General features: G+C 39.2%; 1 long non-coding RNA gene across 1 annotated transcript in view; it reads right to left on the bottom strand.

Annotated features, from left to right (window-relative positions):
- Positions 1 to 8,126, bottom strand: part of LOC131198813 (uncharacterized) — an 84,654-nt gene extending 76,528 nt beyond the window's left edge. Inside the window, exon 1 of the long non-coding RNA XR_009155166.1 lies at positions 7,966 to 8,126. This is a non-coding gene — a long non-coding RNA (uncharacterized LOC131198813). The remainder of the gene's footprint in view (positions 1 to 7,965) is intronic.
- Positions 8,127 to 17,545: the final 9,419 nt, after the last annotated feature.

Below are 17,545 nucleotides of genomic sequence, written 5' to 3'. Positions count from 1 at the left end.
CCCGCTTGGATAAATAGGTGCGTTTTCAGCTCACGGCAAAAAGTCCGAAGATCAGGCACTTGACGTAAACCAGGGGGAAGTTCATTCCAAAGCGTAGGAGCTCCAACAGAGAAGGCCCTTCCCCTGGGGGCCGCCAACTGACATTACTTGGTGGACGGCACCCTGAGAAGGCCCTCTCTGTGTGAGCGTACGGGTCGGTGGGAGGCAAAAGATAACAGCAGGCAGTCCCGTAAGTACCTTTATCCCTTTTAAGTGAGATGCTTAAATGACTTGGGAAAACATAATTCTGAAAATAAGTATGTCATTACGTAAGTGATTTGAAAATGATATGATTTAATGGTTTCATTCTATAGACTACTTGATAAAAATGAACAAACTCTTGATTACTAACTATCAAAGATAGTGGTTCTCATGTTTAAGAGGAAACACAACATAATTTACCACTGACTTCTATTAAAACAGATTTGTAAGATCTGTCAAATCTTGCTGTATCCATAGCTTGAATTTAACAGCTCTGCTATTATCCGTCTTCCTCTAGTCAAAAATTTATGCATACAGAGGCAAAACCAAAACACTCATGACATGGTTTCCTTAAAAAAAGGCATGTGTTTTAAAAAGTTTCATACAAAAAGAGTTACTTTTTCCTTTTTTTAAGAAAAGCTGACATTGACAAAATTTACATTTAATACATCTTATTAATTACAGGTTCACTGTTAATTGTGCTCTCCATTCAAAGGCCAAAAGTAATGCTCCATTTAGAACTTGGATTATTGGGTAACAGATGATGTTTGGGAAATCTGTTATTTTTAACCTGACTGAAATGTTTTCCTACTTGGAATACCAGAAATGAGGGCTGGGGGAAATCTGTTCAGGGTTCATACAGTGCTAGTTATTTGTTATTCTGGATATTCTAGGCCAGAAATGGAAGAATAAATTTTAAATTCATGATTTGAAGGGTACTTTGATAGAAATTGTGCAAACACATAAAAGGCAAAATACAAGTAGTCCTCAACTTATGACTACAACTGACCCCAGCATTTCTGTTGCTAAATGAGACAGTTGTTAAGTGAACTTTGCTCCATTTTATGACCTTTCTTGTCATTGTTATTAAGTGAATCATTGCAGTTGTTAAGTTAGTAACACAGTTGTTAAATGAATTGAGCTTCCCCATTGATGTTGTTTGTCAGAAGATTGCAAAAGGTGATTACATGGCCCCAGGACATTGCAACCATCCTAAGGATGAGTCAATTGCCAAGCATCCAAAATTTGGTCTCGTGACCAAGGGGATGCTGCAATGGTCATAAGTATGAAAAATTGTCATTAGTCATTTTTTCAGTGCCTTTGTAGCTTCAAACGGTCACTGAATGAACTGTTGTAAGTCAAGGACTACCTGTGAATTCAAAATTATTAAATTGGACATGGGTTTAGAAAAGACTTGCCATCTTTTATTTATTTTATTTATTTATTTATTTATTTATTTATTTATTTCGATTTTTATACCGCCCTTCTCCCGAAGGACTCAGGGTGGTGTACAGCCAAGTAAAAATACACTGTATACAAATTAAAAGAAATTTAAAAAGAAACATATTATGATGTGGCCGAAAAATTTAAAACAATTTAAAATCTAAAAATATAAATAACCCCACTAAAATTTTAATCCAGTCCCGCTTGAATAAATAGGTGCATTTTCAGATCACGGCAAAAAGTCCGAAGATCAGGCACTTGACGTAAACCAGGGGGAAGTTCATTCCAAAGCGTAGGAGCTCCAACAGAGAAGGCCTTTCCCCTGGGGGCCGCCAACTGACATTACTTGGTGGACGGCACCCTGAGAAGGCCCTCTCTGTGTGAGCGTACGGGTCGGTGGGAGGCAAAAGGTAACAGCAGGCAGTCCCGTAAGTACCTTTATCCCTTTTGCCAAGTGGAAAACCAATAGGTATCTCCTTGGATATTTCTTTATGTTTGAAAGGGCTTACTATAGGAAGCAAGTTCAGCAGGAAAATATCTTTTTATTGAAAATCTATGAACACTGTTTGAAAACAACTTTTTACACTCAAAATATTAACATCATTTTCAGAGAGAATCTCTGAGTGTGCCAGGAAGGCAAAATAGGCCAGGAAACAAAATTAGATGTAATTTTTCTTTATCCATTTTGGCTTTGATGAAGATGTTTCACAATGGCTGCAAGAGAGGGGATTAGATGCACTCTGTGTCATCTTGGAGCATATTTCCTAGGTTTTCAAAAGATACTTTATCATGTTTCCAAAACACAGAGTGAATGACATAAACTTAAGAATATTTTTGACACCTATTGATCTTCCTTCCTTCCTTCCTTCCTTCCTTCCTTCCTTCCTTCCTTCCTTCCTTCCTTCCTTCCTTCCTTCCTCCCTCCCTCCCTTCCTTCTCCTCCTCCTCCCTCCCTCCTTCCCGCTCTCCCTCCCTCCTAATAAACTATCTTGGGAGGAAAAAGATAATATTCCAATCTGTATCCAACCTCACAGAATTTACTATATAGGACACTGGCGCACTTAGGGGACAGGAAATTGCCTTATATCAGATCACACCTATTAAGGTCCATCTGTTTATTTATTCAATCCAGCTTTGCACAAAAATGTGCTCAAGGGAACTGTGACAATAAAATGAATGCAAAGTTAACCACTGTCGTAAATATATGTCACCAAATAAATCCAGAGCAGATAACAACACATCAATAAAATAAACCCATAAAAATAAAGGGCAGCTGAAATGAGAACAAAGAGAAAACATAACATAGTGACAAATGAAGGGAATCAGCTAATCAAGTCAAAAATCTATCTTAATCCAAAGCTATTTATTTATTGGTATAAAGTTGTAAGAATATGGTCGGTCCTTTTGGAGAGAAGCCATTAACATCTGTTTTATTTATGGAAAAGATTGATAAGTTAATAACAGTTGGATTAGTTTACATAGGAAATGGTATTTACTAGGAACTATAAAAAAGAATTACAAGGAACTGTGAGTTTATGGTACACATAAGTGTAGACTGTATCTAGACTTTTATTTTTGACAGACTACAGTCTTTACATCCATGCTATGTACACATTCAAGCCTCAACAGTTCCGTGAAAAAGCTGTTGCAGCCCACAATCAAACACATGATATTGATAGTTTACATTTGCTAAGTACATATCACTTAAATGATTGCTGGATAGATCAGCTGATTTGAAAAGCGAGCATTCTGCAAGCACAAAGTGTGTCAGATTGCATGTGATCACACATTTTCTTGTTTAGGAAGAAAAGGAAGCAATATAATTTGGCTGTAACAAATGTTCCTTTCAGCAAAATATCTTTTTTTTTTTTTTTTTAGCATTTAGCATTGGATTTTGTGTCAGGGACAGTATTAAGTGAAAAGAAAAGAAAAGAAAAGCTAATAATGTACTGAAATCTTCCAAATCATTGATTTAAAAAAAAACAAAACAGTGAGAAACCTTCTTTCAAAATCTACAGCAGGGATTTAAAGGTTTCAGAGTTTAAAAGGAAGGCTAATTAGTTTCAAATCTTGCAATTAGCACCACTGTGGAAATGCAGCCATGTGGGAGCTGAGCAAACAACATTAATATTAACACTACAATAAAAATAACATCTGAACTAGTCAGTGTTTAGATCAATGGCACTTGGAATTGATAAATAATGAATAGCTACAGGAAATGATTTGTGAGAAGAAATAAAAATTAATCCACAAAGGATACAAAAAATATAAAAATAAAGCTCAAATCTAATCCTGAAGTATGAGCAAAAAGACTCCCATGGTTTGAACAGATTGGAGCTGCGATATCATGTGCTAACAGATTAGTTGCAGTTAATTTTTTCTTGTCCAGATTCTGATCTTTAGATTCTTCTCCGACTCTTAACCCTGCTATCTGTTGATAGTCTGATATTGCTTGGTTGCCGACCCTAAGAACAATTTCTGAAACCATTTTGCTCTCTTTGATTAACTATTGCCACTGTGGAATACGATAAATAATATTGCTAGATGGTTCCCTTGTATCTGTTGGCCAAGAAAACAAACAAACAAAAAACTCTACAAATAGGATATGGTTACAGATACTCCTTGACTTATGACTTGTTGCTTAGTGACTATTTGAAGTTATGATAACCTGGTTGCAAAGCTCTGCTGGCCACTCCCCATCCTCCCAGCATATCAGCCTGCATTTATGGTTATTGCCAACCAACCAACCAGCCTGCACCAACCAGCCTACATTTATGGTTATTGTAGTATCCTGCAGCCACATGAGCCACATGTCAAGGACCTAGGTAACTTATCTCTGATGATCTATGCACTAAAGTTCTCTGCAACAACAGTTGCTAAAAAAGCATTAAAAGTTGTAAATTTAATTTTGAGCTTTTTTTTTTTTGCTGGAAACATTGTATTGCTAATTAGAGCTTATATAACTTATCCTAGACCAATCTTAAGAGTATCGTTCAACTGTTTGGAATCCCCACCATATATCTGACATCAGTACAATTTAGCGGGTTCGGAAGTATTTCACGAAAAAAGTCTTACACTCTTCTGTACACAACAGAATTCCCTATGCTACTAGGCTTGCGGTCAGTCCTAGGTATTGCATACAAAATTATAGTACTAATGTTTTACCTGTACATGACTTTTTTTGTTTTAATCTCAATAATATGCATGCTAACAACTGTTTTAAACTCAATGTAAATCCTTCTAAACTTGACTGTAAAAAGTATGATTTCTGTTGTCAAATGCTCTACCTGATTCAGTTGTTTCAGCTACAAATTTTCGCAGTTTCAGTCACACATTGATTTCTGTGGACCTTACATCATACTTAAGTGGTCAGTTGAGGAGGCGTGCATAAGTTCCGATCGTCCCTGTCATTGTATTTTTATTCTTTTATTCTTGCTGTCATCTTTGTTTGACAAATTCTAATAAATAAAATTAAAATAATTAAATTTTTGCAATATTTTTGCCTAAATTTGGCATTTTCTTCTAGTTTTTGGGAAAACTGATCACATACAGTAGTAAACAATGGATTCATTTAACAACCACAGCGGTTAATGACTGCTCCAAGAAAGGTCATTAAATCGGGTCAGTCACATGGGTAACCTGTTTAGCAACCATCAGGACTTGCAACAATAATGGGCAGGTTCCTAAATCAAGGACTACTTGTAACCTTCTAATTCTGATTTACAACCGAGGAAGCAAATATCATGGTATTTTTTTCCCTTCTGCCAAACTTCTCTTCATAAGGCAATTTTATTAGATCAGGCCACATGGGGCTGTCCACTATGGATATGCAAATCACTGATGGCTGCTTGGGCCCAGCTGGCTCTGTATATGCAAGTACAGCATTTATGCTAGATTGCCAGGAATCCAGAGAGACTGCAGGAACATATTTATTGGTATTTACAGAATAAGAGTTGGAAGTCTTCCTCTGTACAAGCAGGAGATCCTATGCCATTCCAGATAAGTGACTCTCCAGTTTCTTCTTAAAAGCCTCCAGTGATGGAGCACCTACAGCTTCTGAAGGCAAGCCGTTCCAGTGGTTAATTGTTCTCACTGTTAGGAAATTTCTCCTTAGTTCTAGGTTGCTTCTATCCTTGATTACTTTCCATCCATTGCTTCTTGTCTTGCATTGTGGTGCTTTGCAAAATAGACCCCCTCTTCTTCGTAGCAGCCCCTCAAATATTGGAACACTGCTATCATGTCACACGTCATTCTTCTTTTCATTAAACTAGACATACCCAAGTTGTTTATGTTTTAGCCTCCAATTCTCTAATTATCTTTGTTGTTCTTCTCTGTACTCTTTCTAGAGTCTCATCATCTTTTTTACTTATGTATAACATCATCTGTCTGTCTGTCTATTCTCTATCTATCTATCTATCTATCTATCTATCTATCTATCTATCTATCTATCTATCTATCTATCTATCTATCTACCTATCTATCTATCATCCAGCTATCTATCATTAAATGTATTTGCTGTAAGGCATACTCTTACAACAATAGATGTAAAATTATAAAAAATGCAAAAGCAATAGTAAAACATGAAACAATAAATATAAGTAAGGAAAGTACAACAATATGAATTAGAAGATGGGTGGGGAGGCAGCAGGGAGAGTTGAGGTCTGCTATTAATCTAATAGCCACCTCCTGTGTGTTACTCCCCCATGGGTACCACAGCCCAAACAAGACAACCTCCTATAGAAGGACCTGGGAGCAGACATCACCCAGGAAGGCAGGTTGTTCCAGAGGGAAGATATATGGATAGACAACCTTTAAAAGAATTGTATCAGTCTTTGAAAGATTGGATTTGCTTCAGTGCTTTAACAAACGGGGATCTCTTCGTGTTAATGCTATTTATGGACCTTAAGCATCTGGAACACCCCATGACAATGCTTCAATGCTTCACATGACTTTGGGTATTCACAGTTTGATAAAACCAGAAGTAGAGACATTTGCAAGATCAAAGTAAATCAGACTGATGAAAGTATTGCAGTGACATAGGACAAGTCCTGCTGTGTTTTTTTGTTTTTTTTTTGCATATGCTGTGACATCCCCGCACATACAGTATAAAAAGTGGCAGAGCTGGTGGCATGATGCCACAGTTGCCATCCTGACAAAAACCACAAGAACTTGTGGACTCTTCTGATCATAAACCATCAAACAGATGGAGGAAAGTTTTGGATTTTATTTATAGAGTCCATGGGATACAATTATTTTTAATAAACAATCTGGAGGTATCTCAGACCTTCTGATATTCTGATGTTGAGATTAAAAAGGTGCCTTTGACACTAGGACACATGAGAGAGGGGACAATTCGATCTTCAGTCTGTGGTGGAGAAAAAATAACAGAGGACATCTGTTGTATATAATTCCTGCTTCTAAGAAAAGGAGAGACATCAACTAAAGACATTGACTTGGTAATGCAAGTTGCCATCGTTCAAAAGAGGATGTAAAGGAGCTCATATTGAAGCAGATACATATGCGTCAACCCTTATGTGAAAGGCACTCCCAACTGTCTCTGCCAGGACATGCAGCTAGAACCCTTTTATAAACAATCCCTTGCAAACTGAAGTATATTCAGATATATATCTGAAGTATATATCAAGTAGAAGCTTGATGGACATTACCTTACAGATGACCCCCACCCTGTTAAAGACCTTGGATTTTTCATATCAAATGATCTAAGTGCCAAAGCCCACTGCAACTACATCGCAAAAAAGGCTCTAAGAGTTGTAAACTTAATTTTACGCAGCTTCTTTTCCAAAAACTCTACACTACTAACCAGAGCACATAAAACATTTGCTAGACCTATTCTTGAATACAGGTCACCTGTCTGGAACCCATACCACATCTCTGACATTAATACAATTGAACGCATTCAAAAATATTTTACAAGAAGAGTTCTCCGCTCCTCTGAAAACAACAAAATACCTTATACCACCAGATTTGAAATCCTGGGATTAGAAAACTTAGAACTCCGCGGACTCTGACAAGACCTTTGTTAAACACACAGAATCATCTATTGCAATATCCTTCCTGTAAAAGACTACTTCAGCTTCAATCGCAATAATACAAGAGCAAACAATAGATTCAAACTTAATGTTAACGGCTTCAGCCTTGATTGCAGAAAATATGACTTCTGTAACAGAGTTGTTAACGCTTGGAACTCACTACCTGACTCTGTAGTCTCTTCTCAAAATCCCAAAAACTTCAACCAAAAACTGTCTACTATTGACCTCACCCCATTCCTAAGAGGACTATAAGGGGCATGCATAAGAGCACAAAAGTGCCTACCGTTCCTGTCCTATTGTTCCCTTTCATTATATCAAATTAATATAGTTGTTGCATACTTTTGCTTATATATATGTTTTTATGATGTGTTGGTGTTTTATATCAATGTTTGCCTATACTGTTGTGACAAAATAAAATAAAAAATAAATATTTTTGAAAGATTTGCCTTACTGTTGAGCTTCTGAATCTACTCCAAGGGTTGGTGATCAAGGACACCATATTACAATGGTTCTAGTTTTTCTTCAGTGAAGAGTTATAGTTGGTGGTCATGGAGGAATGAAAGCTGAAAAAGCTGAAGTTATTCCAGTTTGGTTGACAAGAAGAGAACAGCTCTTTCCCTTCATGTTATTTATCAATCTTCAACAAAAACTGTCTACTATTGACCTCACCCCATTCCTAAGAGGACTATAAGGGGCGTGTATAAGAGCACAATAGTGCCTACTGTTCCTGTCCTATTGTTCCCTTCATTATATTCCAGTTTGGTTGACAAGAAGAAAACAGCTCTTTCCCTTCATATTATTTATCATTTCTGCGAAAACAACTGGAAATATATTCCAGTTAGTTTGATAAAAGAATAATCAGAATATTGATAATGCTTCTGGCTATACATTCTGGCTCCAGGCCATATTGCAGACACCATAAAAAGTCCTTTTTTCATGGTATGGAGTTTTGGAGGAACTGAATGGGACAAAACAAGCTTAAACTGAATCTCCATAAGAAAGAGATGCTACACATAGCAATAGTACTTAGATTTATATAATACTTCACAGTGCTTTACAGCACTCTCTAAGCAGTTTACAGAATCAACGATTTGGGTCCTCAGAAGGATGGAAGGCTGAATCAATCTTGAGCCTGGTGAGATTTGAACTGCTAAATTGATGGCAGCTGACAGTCAGCAGAAGTAGCCTTCAATACTGCACTCTAACCACTGCGCCACCGTAGGTCATATAGATAAACCTTTCGTTGTCTCAATTCCATGGTTAGGTCTGGACGCAATAATACTTTCTCTCTGAAAGAGCAGGTTGATGACTTGAGTGTTCTCCTGGACTCACAGTTCCAGTCTGAGCAGCAGATAGAGATTGTGGCCATAGATCATTTGCCCACCTTCAGCTAATATGCTAGTTGCAGCCTGTTTTTTGCACTGGGATCTTCTTATTCCTTTTTATTTCCCCATGTAAACCATTGTAAAACACACTTTGTAAGCCAGACGGGAAACTGCAGCTGATTCAAAATGTATGCTACTGGCAGGGTTTCAGGATTGGAACTTTAGCGCTGCAGTTACTGTGTTGGGGTCTAATACAATGTCCTTATAATATGGACTTTTAATAATATAATTCTATAATTATCATTCTATAATTATAATAATTCTGCTTTCATTTAGACAAGCCTGAATCCATCTGTCTTGTCTGATCAATTTGAGAGAAGAGGTTTAGGACGACCATCCTACAACAGACCAAGACAATAAGAGCCCAGCAGTAGACCTTCTTAATGGCAGCCCAAACATTGGGAAACAGCTTACACCCTGAGTTATATTTGACCCTATCTTGATCAAGATTTTAATCTTGATTAAAATAACCCTGATTTCCACATATATAGAAAGCATAATAGGGGTGTTTTGGGTAGATTTGAATTCTGATTGTGGATCTTATATATGAGATAATGAATTTGGGTATTGGCTGCCATCCAGTGACACTGAGACAACCATCTACCTTATGGCTCATACCATGGATGAGCACTGAATCATGCTCTTTTTAAAAGAATATCACAGTGCTCTGTAGTCTTGAACGTTTTAATGTCCCAAGATATGTGCTTCAAGTGATGAGGGAGATGGAAGAAGATTAAATTGAGGAAAAGAGAAGAAAAAATTATCTGATGCATATGATCTCATATTCATTGAGATTCTCATGCCATCCTCTCCCAAAACAAACCGGAGTAGCAGGTATATATTTCTTTTTTCCGTTTTAAGTGAAAACAAATGCCCAAACTTTCACAAGCTTATCTTTAATCTTTTGCGTAATAGCAGATGGCAGATTGTCTACTGCATTTTTTATAGTGGCGTGCTGACTCAGGCAACCAGGATTATCATGACATACAGATCTGGGTATGTGTAAGATTTATTTGTGAAATAAAAATGTTTGGGGATGCTAATTCTGTTCCTATGTGTTCTACCTATGTGATTGCTTTATTTTTTTGTGTTGTGGCTATTGCCTTCAATTATCATCAGTGATAATTGCTCTATAAAATCTCCCCATCGGGAGCAGGAAACCTGTGGCTTGTGGGTCTGATTCAACTCTCCAATACCCAGAGAAATCTGGAGGCAAAATAGACAGATTTTGGTCAGGCAATTCCAAAGAAGCCACAGTGTTAACAGCATCAAGAGACATCTGAGAAAGACATCTGCTTTGGTCCACCATATGGCCAAAAAAGCATCAGGTTAGGGACCTGGATTTTAGCACATGGGTATGTGTGTGTGTGTGTGTGTGTGTGTGTGTGTGTGTGTGTGTGTGTGTGGTGTTTTTAGGGCGAGAACTGAAGTGGAAGCAAAAATAGTTTGAAAGAAACCAGCAACAATCCAACCTGCTCTTCTATTTAAACTACCACAAAGCAATTGAAAATCAACATTTAAAAGCAGAATTCTGAGGAATGCCAGTCTTTTAGAGCAAGGGTCTCCAACCTTGGCAACTTTAAGCCTGGAGGACTTCAACTCACAGACTGGCTGGGGAATTCTGGAAGCTGAAGTCCTCCAGGCTTAAAATTGCCAATTGGAGACCCTTTTTTTTAGAGACTCTGATCCTGAAGGAATTGTTAGTCTTGAAAAAGAGAGGTAATTGGCTGGTGACCTAATGACATTGGTGGACCTGAAACAAACAGATGAGAAGACCAAAACCTCAATTGAATGGCATGAGTCATGGCATTTCCCACTTTCTTTCCTTTTTACTTGTTTGCTGCTCCTTTACCTTAGTGTGGAAAAAAAAAAAGCCAGAGAAATCTTACTAAAGGCCTTAATAGGTTACAATTAGGTTGAGCCTATTTGGAATTAGACACAAGCTGCTATCCTTCCTTTCATTGACAGTGTTAATGCTTCCATCACTTCATACATAGGTTAGGTTAATATTCCTGATATGACTAAACATGTAGATCATCTTCCAATATAATGCCTTCCAGAAATGTCAGGAAGACTGTTCCCAGAATTCCTAGACAGATTGGCCAACTGATTTATGGTTACATGGTATCTGATGCCCCATTTTTCAGGATATAAAGAAGACTTTACACAACCCATCATTGTTGAGAGGATTGCAGTAGAGATTATCTATCTTACTGTGTTCCCAATGAAGCACGAAGCTGTAAACACCTAGCCTGAAGATGACGAATGAGACTTCGTCGAAATGTCGCCAAGACACTTCCAATTTTACGCAGGAGAAAACCCGAATAACCAAAGACCTACATACAAACACCCGCGAAAACCTCAGAAAACATATATATATATATATGTTTTCTGAGGTTTTCGCAGGTGTTTGTATGTGGGTCTTTGCTTGTTCGGGTTTTCTCCCGTGTAAAATCCCGTGTAAAATTTTCTCCATGTAAAATCCCATGTAAAAGGTAAAATTCTTGCTCCCAGAAGACACCAGCATAATAATCCAACCAGCATACAAGGGGAACACCACGGTGGTTATGAACACATCAGACTACTAAACCAAATTAACCAACCTACTCCAAGACCCTGCATACAAGCCCCTAAAAACAGATCCCACCACCTACCTAGAAAAAACCACTAGATCCAAAATAAAAGCCTCCCCCATCAGCGAAGAAATCCAACAAAGAATCATTCCCAGAGAGAAATCATCCAGATGCCCTAAGCTCTACGGCCTCCCCAAGATACACAAAGAAGGAACCCCACTCAGACCCATAGTCAGCTCCATAGGCTCACCTCTACAAAACCTAGCCAAATTTCTTGCCAAACAACTACAGCCCTATGCAGAATCCATCACCTCACATGTAAAAAACTCATTCCAGTTCATAGATATCATAAAGAAACAAAACTTACAGCCCAGCAACCTACTCGTGAGCTTTGATGTCATATCCCTCTTCACCCAAGTGCCAACCAAAGAAGCCTTGACAGCTATCCAAAACAAATATAACCCCCCCAAGCACATCCTAGATCTGACCAACCACTGCCTATCCAACACATACTTCATCTATAACGGACAAAAATACAAACAAATAGAAGGCACACCCATGGGATCACCCCTCTCACCTGTCATTGCCAACCTCTACATGGAACACTTTGAAACCCAAGCACTAGAAAAATCTGATCACAAACCCAAACTCTGGCTCAGATACGTAGACGACACCTTCATAATCTGGCCACACGGGAAAGAAAAACTTGACAACTTCCTCACACACCTCAATAGCCTACACCCCAAAATACAGTTCACCATGGAAACAGAAGTTAACAACCAACTTTCCTTCCTAGATGTCTTAGTCTACAAGAAACCCAATGGCTCCCCAGGACACACCATCTACAAGAAGAAAACACACACAAACCACTATCTGCATGCACTCTCACACCACCACCCAGCACAGATCAACTCCGTAGCCAAGACAAAATGCTTAGCTGATGAACAACACCTAAAAACCGAACTACACACTCTCACAAACGTACTAACATCCAATGGATTCCAGAGAAATAAGATTACCAAACTAATCCAAAAAGAACCCCCCACTAAAACCCAAGATAGAGAACAAGAAAACGGCACAGCCCTCCTCCCATATATAAAAGGCACCACAGACAGAATCAGCAAGATCCTCCACAAACATAACATCAAGACAGCATTCTGCACAAACCAAAAAATATCCACCATCCTAAGAAACCCCAAAGACAAAATTGAGTTAGAAAATCAAGGAGTACATGAAATCCCATACACCGCCTGCCCCACCACATACATCGGACAAACCAACAGAAGAATAAGTGCACGCATTGAAGAACACAAGAACTCAGTCAAAAAAGAGGAACCAACTTCTTCCCTGGTCCAACACCTAAAAGCCACAGGACACGATATTGACTTTAAAAAGACCAGAACTATCGCCAAAATTGAACATTTTAAGAACAGAATAATCAGAGAAGCCATCGAGATAGAAAAATGCCCACACAGCATGAACAAATGAGATGATACCTCCCGCCTACCAGCCATTTGGAAACCTGCCCTTATTGACAAACGAGTCCTTAACACGAGGAATGACACCAGACCCACACTCACGAGGTCCACACAGGATTTCACCACCACACATCCACCCAGAAAGCAGACCCAAACCCACACTGATCAGGAAGCACAACCAAGGACCAGAAGCCAGACCGCAGCTGCAACATTAGCCATTTAAACCCCTCCAATCCATAAATGCAGCAGACTCACACCCACTATGAAGATGTAGCACGACCACGAACACGAAGCCAAACAGCAGCAGTGCAGCTCACCAGCTCAAATCCCCCTGCAACTCAGACTAATCTGAGCACAACCAAGCCCCCACCCAAACAGGACACACCCCCAGCCAATCAGAGCACAAAAAAACCCCATCCAATTAGAGCACAGCCAAGCTCCCACCCAATCAGTTCAAACCCCCACTAGCAGTTAAAAAGGAAGAAACAGCTGTAATCACACATTGCTCCCAGAAGCACGAAGCTGAAGCCTGAAGATGACGAATGAGACTTTGTCGAAACGTCACCAAGACACTTCCAATTTTACGTGGGAGAAAACCCGAAGAACCAAAGACCTACACACACACACACACATATATATATATATATATATATATATATATATATATATATATATATATATATATACATATATTCATTCTGAGGTTTTCACGAGTGTTTGTATGTAGGTCTTTGGTTATTCAGGTTTTCTCCCGCATAAAATTGGAAGTGTCTTGGCGACGTTTCAACGAAGTCTCATTCATCATCTTCAGGCTGGTGTTTACAGCTTCGTGCTTCTAGGAGAAATGTGTGATCGCATCTGTTTCTTCCTTTTAACTGCTAGTGCGGGGTTGAACTGATTGGTTGGGGGTTTGGCTGTGTTCTGATTGGATGGTGGGGTTGGCTGTGCTCTGATTGGATGGGGGGGTGTTCTGTTTGGGGGGGCTTGGTTGCGGTCAGGTTAGTCTGAGTTGCAGGGGAATTTGAGTTGGTGGGGTGCATTGCTGTTGTTTGGTTTTGCATTCGTGGTCATGCTACATCTTCATGGTGGGTGTCAGTCTGCTGCATGTATGGATTAGAGCGGTTTGAAATGGCTAATGATGCAGCTGCGGTCTGGCTTCTGGTCCAAGGTCGTGCTTCATCATCGGTGTAGGTTTGAGTCTGCTTTCCGCGTGGATGTGTGGTGGTGACATGCTGTGTGGCGCTCTGAATGTGGGTCTTGCATCATTCTTCATGTTAGGGACTCGTTTGTTGATAAGGGCGGGTTTCCAAATGGCTGGTAGGCAGGGGGTATCATCTCGTTTATTCATGCTGTGTGGGCGTTTTTCTATCTCGATGGCTTCTCTGATTATTCTGTTGTTAAAGTGTTCCGTTTTGGCGATAGTTCTGGTATTTTTAAAGTCAATTTTATGTCCTGTGGCTTTAAGGTGTTGGACCAGGGAAGAAGTTGGTTCCTCTTTTCTGACTGAGTTCTTCAATGCGTGCACTTATTCTTCTGTTGGTTTGTCCGATGTATGTGGTGCTGCAGGCAGTGCATGGGATTTCATTTACTCCTTGATTTTCTAACTCAATTTTGTCTTTGGGGTTTCTTAGGATGGTGGATATTTTTCAGTTTGTGCAGAATACTGACTTGATGTTATGTTTGTGGAGGATCTTGCTAAAAGATAAAAGGCACCACAAACAGAATCAGCAAGAATAACCAAAGACCCCCCCCCTCTCTCTCTCTCCCTCCCTCTCTCTCTCTCTCTCAATATATATATATATATATATATATATATATATATATATATATATATATATATATATAATAATATATATATATATATATGTTTTCTGAGGTTTTCGCGGGTGTTTGTATGTAGGTCTTTGGTTATTTGGGTTTTCTCCCGCGTAAAACGTCGCCAAGACACTTCCAATTTTACGCGGGAGAAAACCCGAATAACCAAAGACCTACATATATATATATAAGAGAAAAAGCGATTATGAGGGTTCATATGCTTTCTGACAGTTAATAAATAAGAACCAACATCTAAATCTTCCTCCTTTTCTCCAAAGTTTCAATCTTACTCATCTATATTTGGTAATCATGTTATCCTTTCTGGTGGTGACCGTAACTAACTTATTATGTTTTCCCCCTTACCTGTAGCAATCTTCTTAATGAAGTGTAAAATGGAAGGGGAGTTATCAGGGAGATAAAGGACAGAGTAAGGAATTTAATAGGTGTCCATGTGAAAATTCAAGATTTTTTTTTAAGCGAAATAACAAGAATTTTTTTTTAAAAAAAATCAACACTCAAGATCTTCAAATACCTACAAATCATTTTCTTGAACATGTTGTTAATAAGGCAATCTTGTTTTAGAAACTGTAATGAAACCACCAAATATTTTAAGTGGGAATAGGAGATAGGAAGCTATTAGCCAAATGCATTTCATCTTTAGAAGCTTCTTCAGCATCTAAAAAAAAAGGAGTAATTTGATATCCCTGGATTTTAATTCAAATTCAGGCTGAGGTCCATTTATGTGAATAATCTGATAATCCAAATCAGATTTTTTTGAAAAAAAATCCCAGGGTTCATCAAGCATTTTCTTTCTTTCATTGCAAACATTGATCACCCAATGACATTTTTTCTTTTTGAGCAGCTTGGAAGCATAAAATGTAAAATATTAATCTTTATAATATTAAATACAAAAAAACATCTGGTTCATTCGCTTCTCCTCTAGTTTGGTGTTCTTGTTCATTGCTTCTTATTATATTGTTTTCCTACTGTCTGGTGTCTTATGAGTCACCCACAGTCATTTGGAATAAAGCGGCAACAAATCAAATGAAGCAAATAAATAATAAAAAAGTAGAGAATAATAGAACATATTTCATAGCATAAATAAAAATACATCTAATTCCAGTTTGGGCTTGACTATTTTTGACAGGAGTTTAGGGTAACCTAAATAATCAAAGACATTTAAAGAAATAAATGTCTTTTAACTTTACTCTTCCACAAATGTGTTGCAAGTGATTTGGGGAGGTGTGGTGATATGAAAGAGTGCTAAAAATGTTCTCTCCAATGACCTAAAGTAGGAGAGACAGGGCAAGCCATATATATCAGCTAGCCATCTTCTGAAGTATCTTCTGTACTCCTTCCTTGCATCATGATCATGACTGATGGATGCAGCAAACATTCAAGGATGAAGTCAGTGTGGTTTCAGGATAATACAAGCCTCTCCCTTTTAAATAAGCAACATGATATCACATGCACAGGGGGTAGGACCTTGTGATGTGATGGAGTAATGGAATGTATATATTACCTTTGGAGAAAGAGTTGCTGTCTAGGAAATGAGAAGGAAGACCTCACACTTGTAAAACAGTCATGGAAAGAAATTTAGAAATGACTCTGTCAGGCCTATCCCAGCTTTGACCTTTAGGAAAGAATGATCCTCAATTCCGTTTGTAGCAAACAGTTTACTTTTATTAAATCCAAGTGGTTATAACCAGAGGTGGGTGTCACATAATGTAACAACTGGTTTGCCCAGTACCGAAAATGTGAGTGCATGCCTTCTGCGCATGTGCGCAGCTCCAAAAACATGGCAATATAGGATAGGTTAGAGCCGATTTTCCCAAACCGGTCTGAACCAGCAGCAGCCCACCTCTGGTTATAGCATAAGCAAAGCCAGACCTGAATATTCCCATGTAAACCCAGTGCTTTTCCCTTCCCTTCTCCTGGGCCTTCCTCCTCTGTAAATGTCCAATGTAAATGTGTCTGCGCCCCCCGAGCTGGGCTCCCTGCCAGAAAGTGACTTGGAAAGTGAGGGGAAGGGCCATCAGGACTTACCTCGGGAGCACCAGCTTCCCTGGCTCAGCTCCAGGAGCCAGAGGCAGGCCAGGTGGAGGAGATAATGAGGCCTCCGTCCCCTGACTCTTCCCCCCCAGGCCACACCTCCGGACCCAGCTGATGGCAATCAGGCCTGGATGGACCCTAGGTTTCATAGGCAGGAGAGGCAGGAACAACAGAAGCAGGGGTGGGGCAGACCTAGGAAGTGCTGAGTCATGGAGCCACACCCCACAGGATATAAAACCAGTGAGGGCTGCTATGCCTCTTCGTAGCAGGCAAAATCAACTGCTTAACTAAGTGCTGAGGTACTCTTTGTTCCTGGTGACTCATCGGCATCAAGGAAGATAACAGAATCACTTGGCAGATGCTCACTAGTTTGCTGCCAGAGCTGATAGTGCCGGATAATTAAGCCATCGCTCGGACGGAGGCGAGGGGGGACAGATCAGGTATTTAAATTAGGTGTTTTGGTAACAGTCCTAAAGTTTGGTGCTTCTTCTGTACTGGGCTGGAACCTCTGGTTCCGGTCATCCCTCCTCCCTATGTTACCTTACTCCCCCCTCCCACCCTTTAGGTCAGGATGCCATCAAAGCAAAGCAGGGCTGAAGCAATGTAATGGCAGATCTGACAGGCTCACCCTAACTGGAAAAGAGAGTTGAAAGTTTGGTAGGGAAGTCTGTGTCTTCAGACTTACAAGATTGATGTCAGCTCTTCTAGGTAGACCAGACAGGAAGCAC

This window comes from Ahaetulla prasina, chromosome 4 (assembly GCF_028640845.1).
Source record: "Ahaetulla prasina isolate Xishuangbanna chromosome 4, ASM2864084v1, whole genome shotgun sequence".
In the NCBI taxonomy this organism is placed as follows: Eukaryota; Metazoa; Chordata; class Lepidosauria; order Squamata; family Colubridae; genus Ahaetulla; species Ahaetulla prasina.
This window is presented reverse-complemented; position numbering and strand designations above follow the sequence as displayed.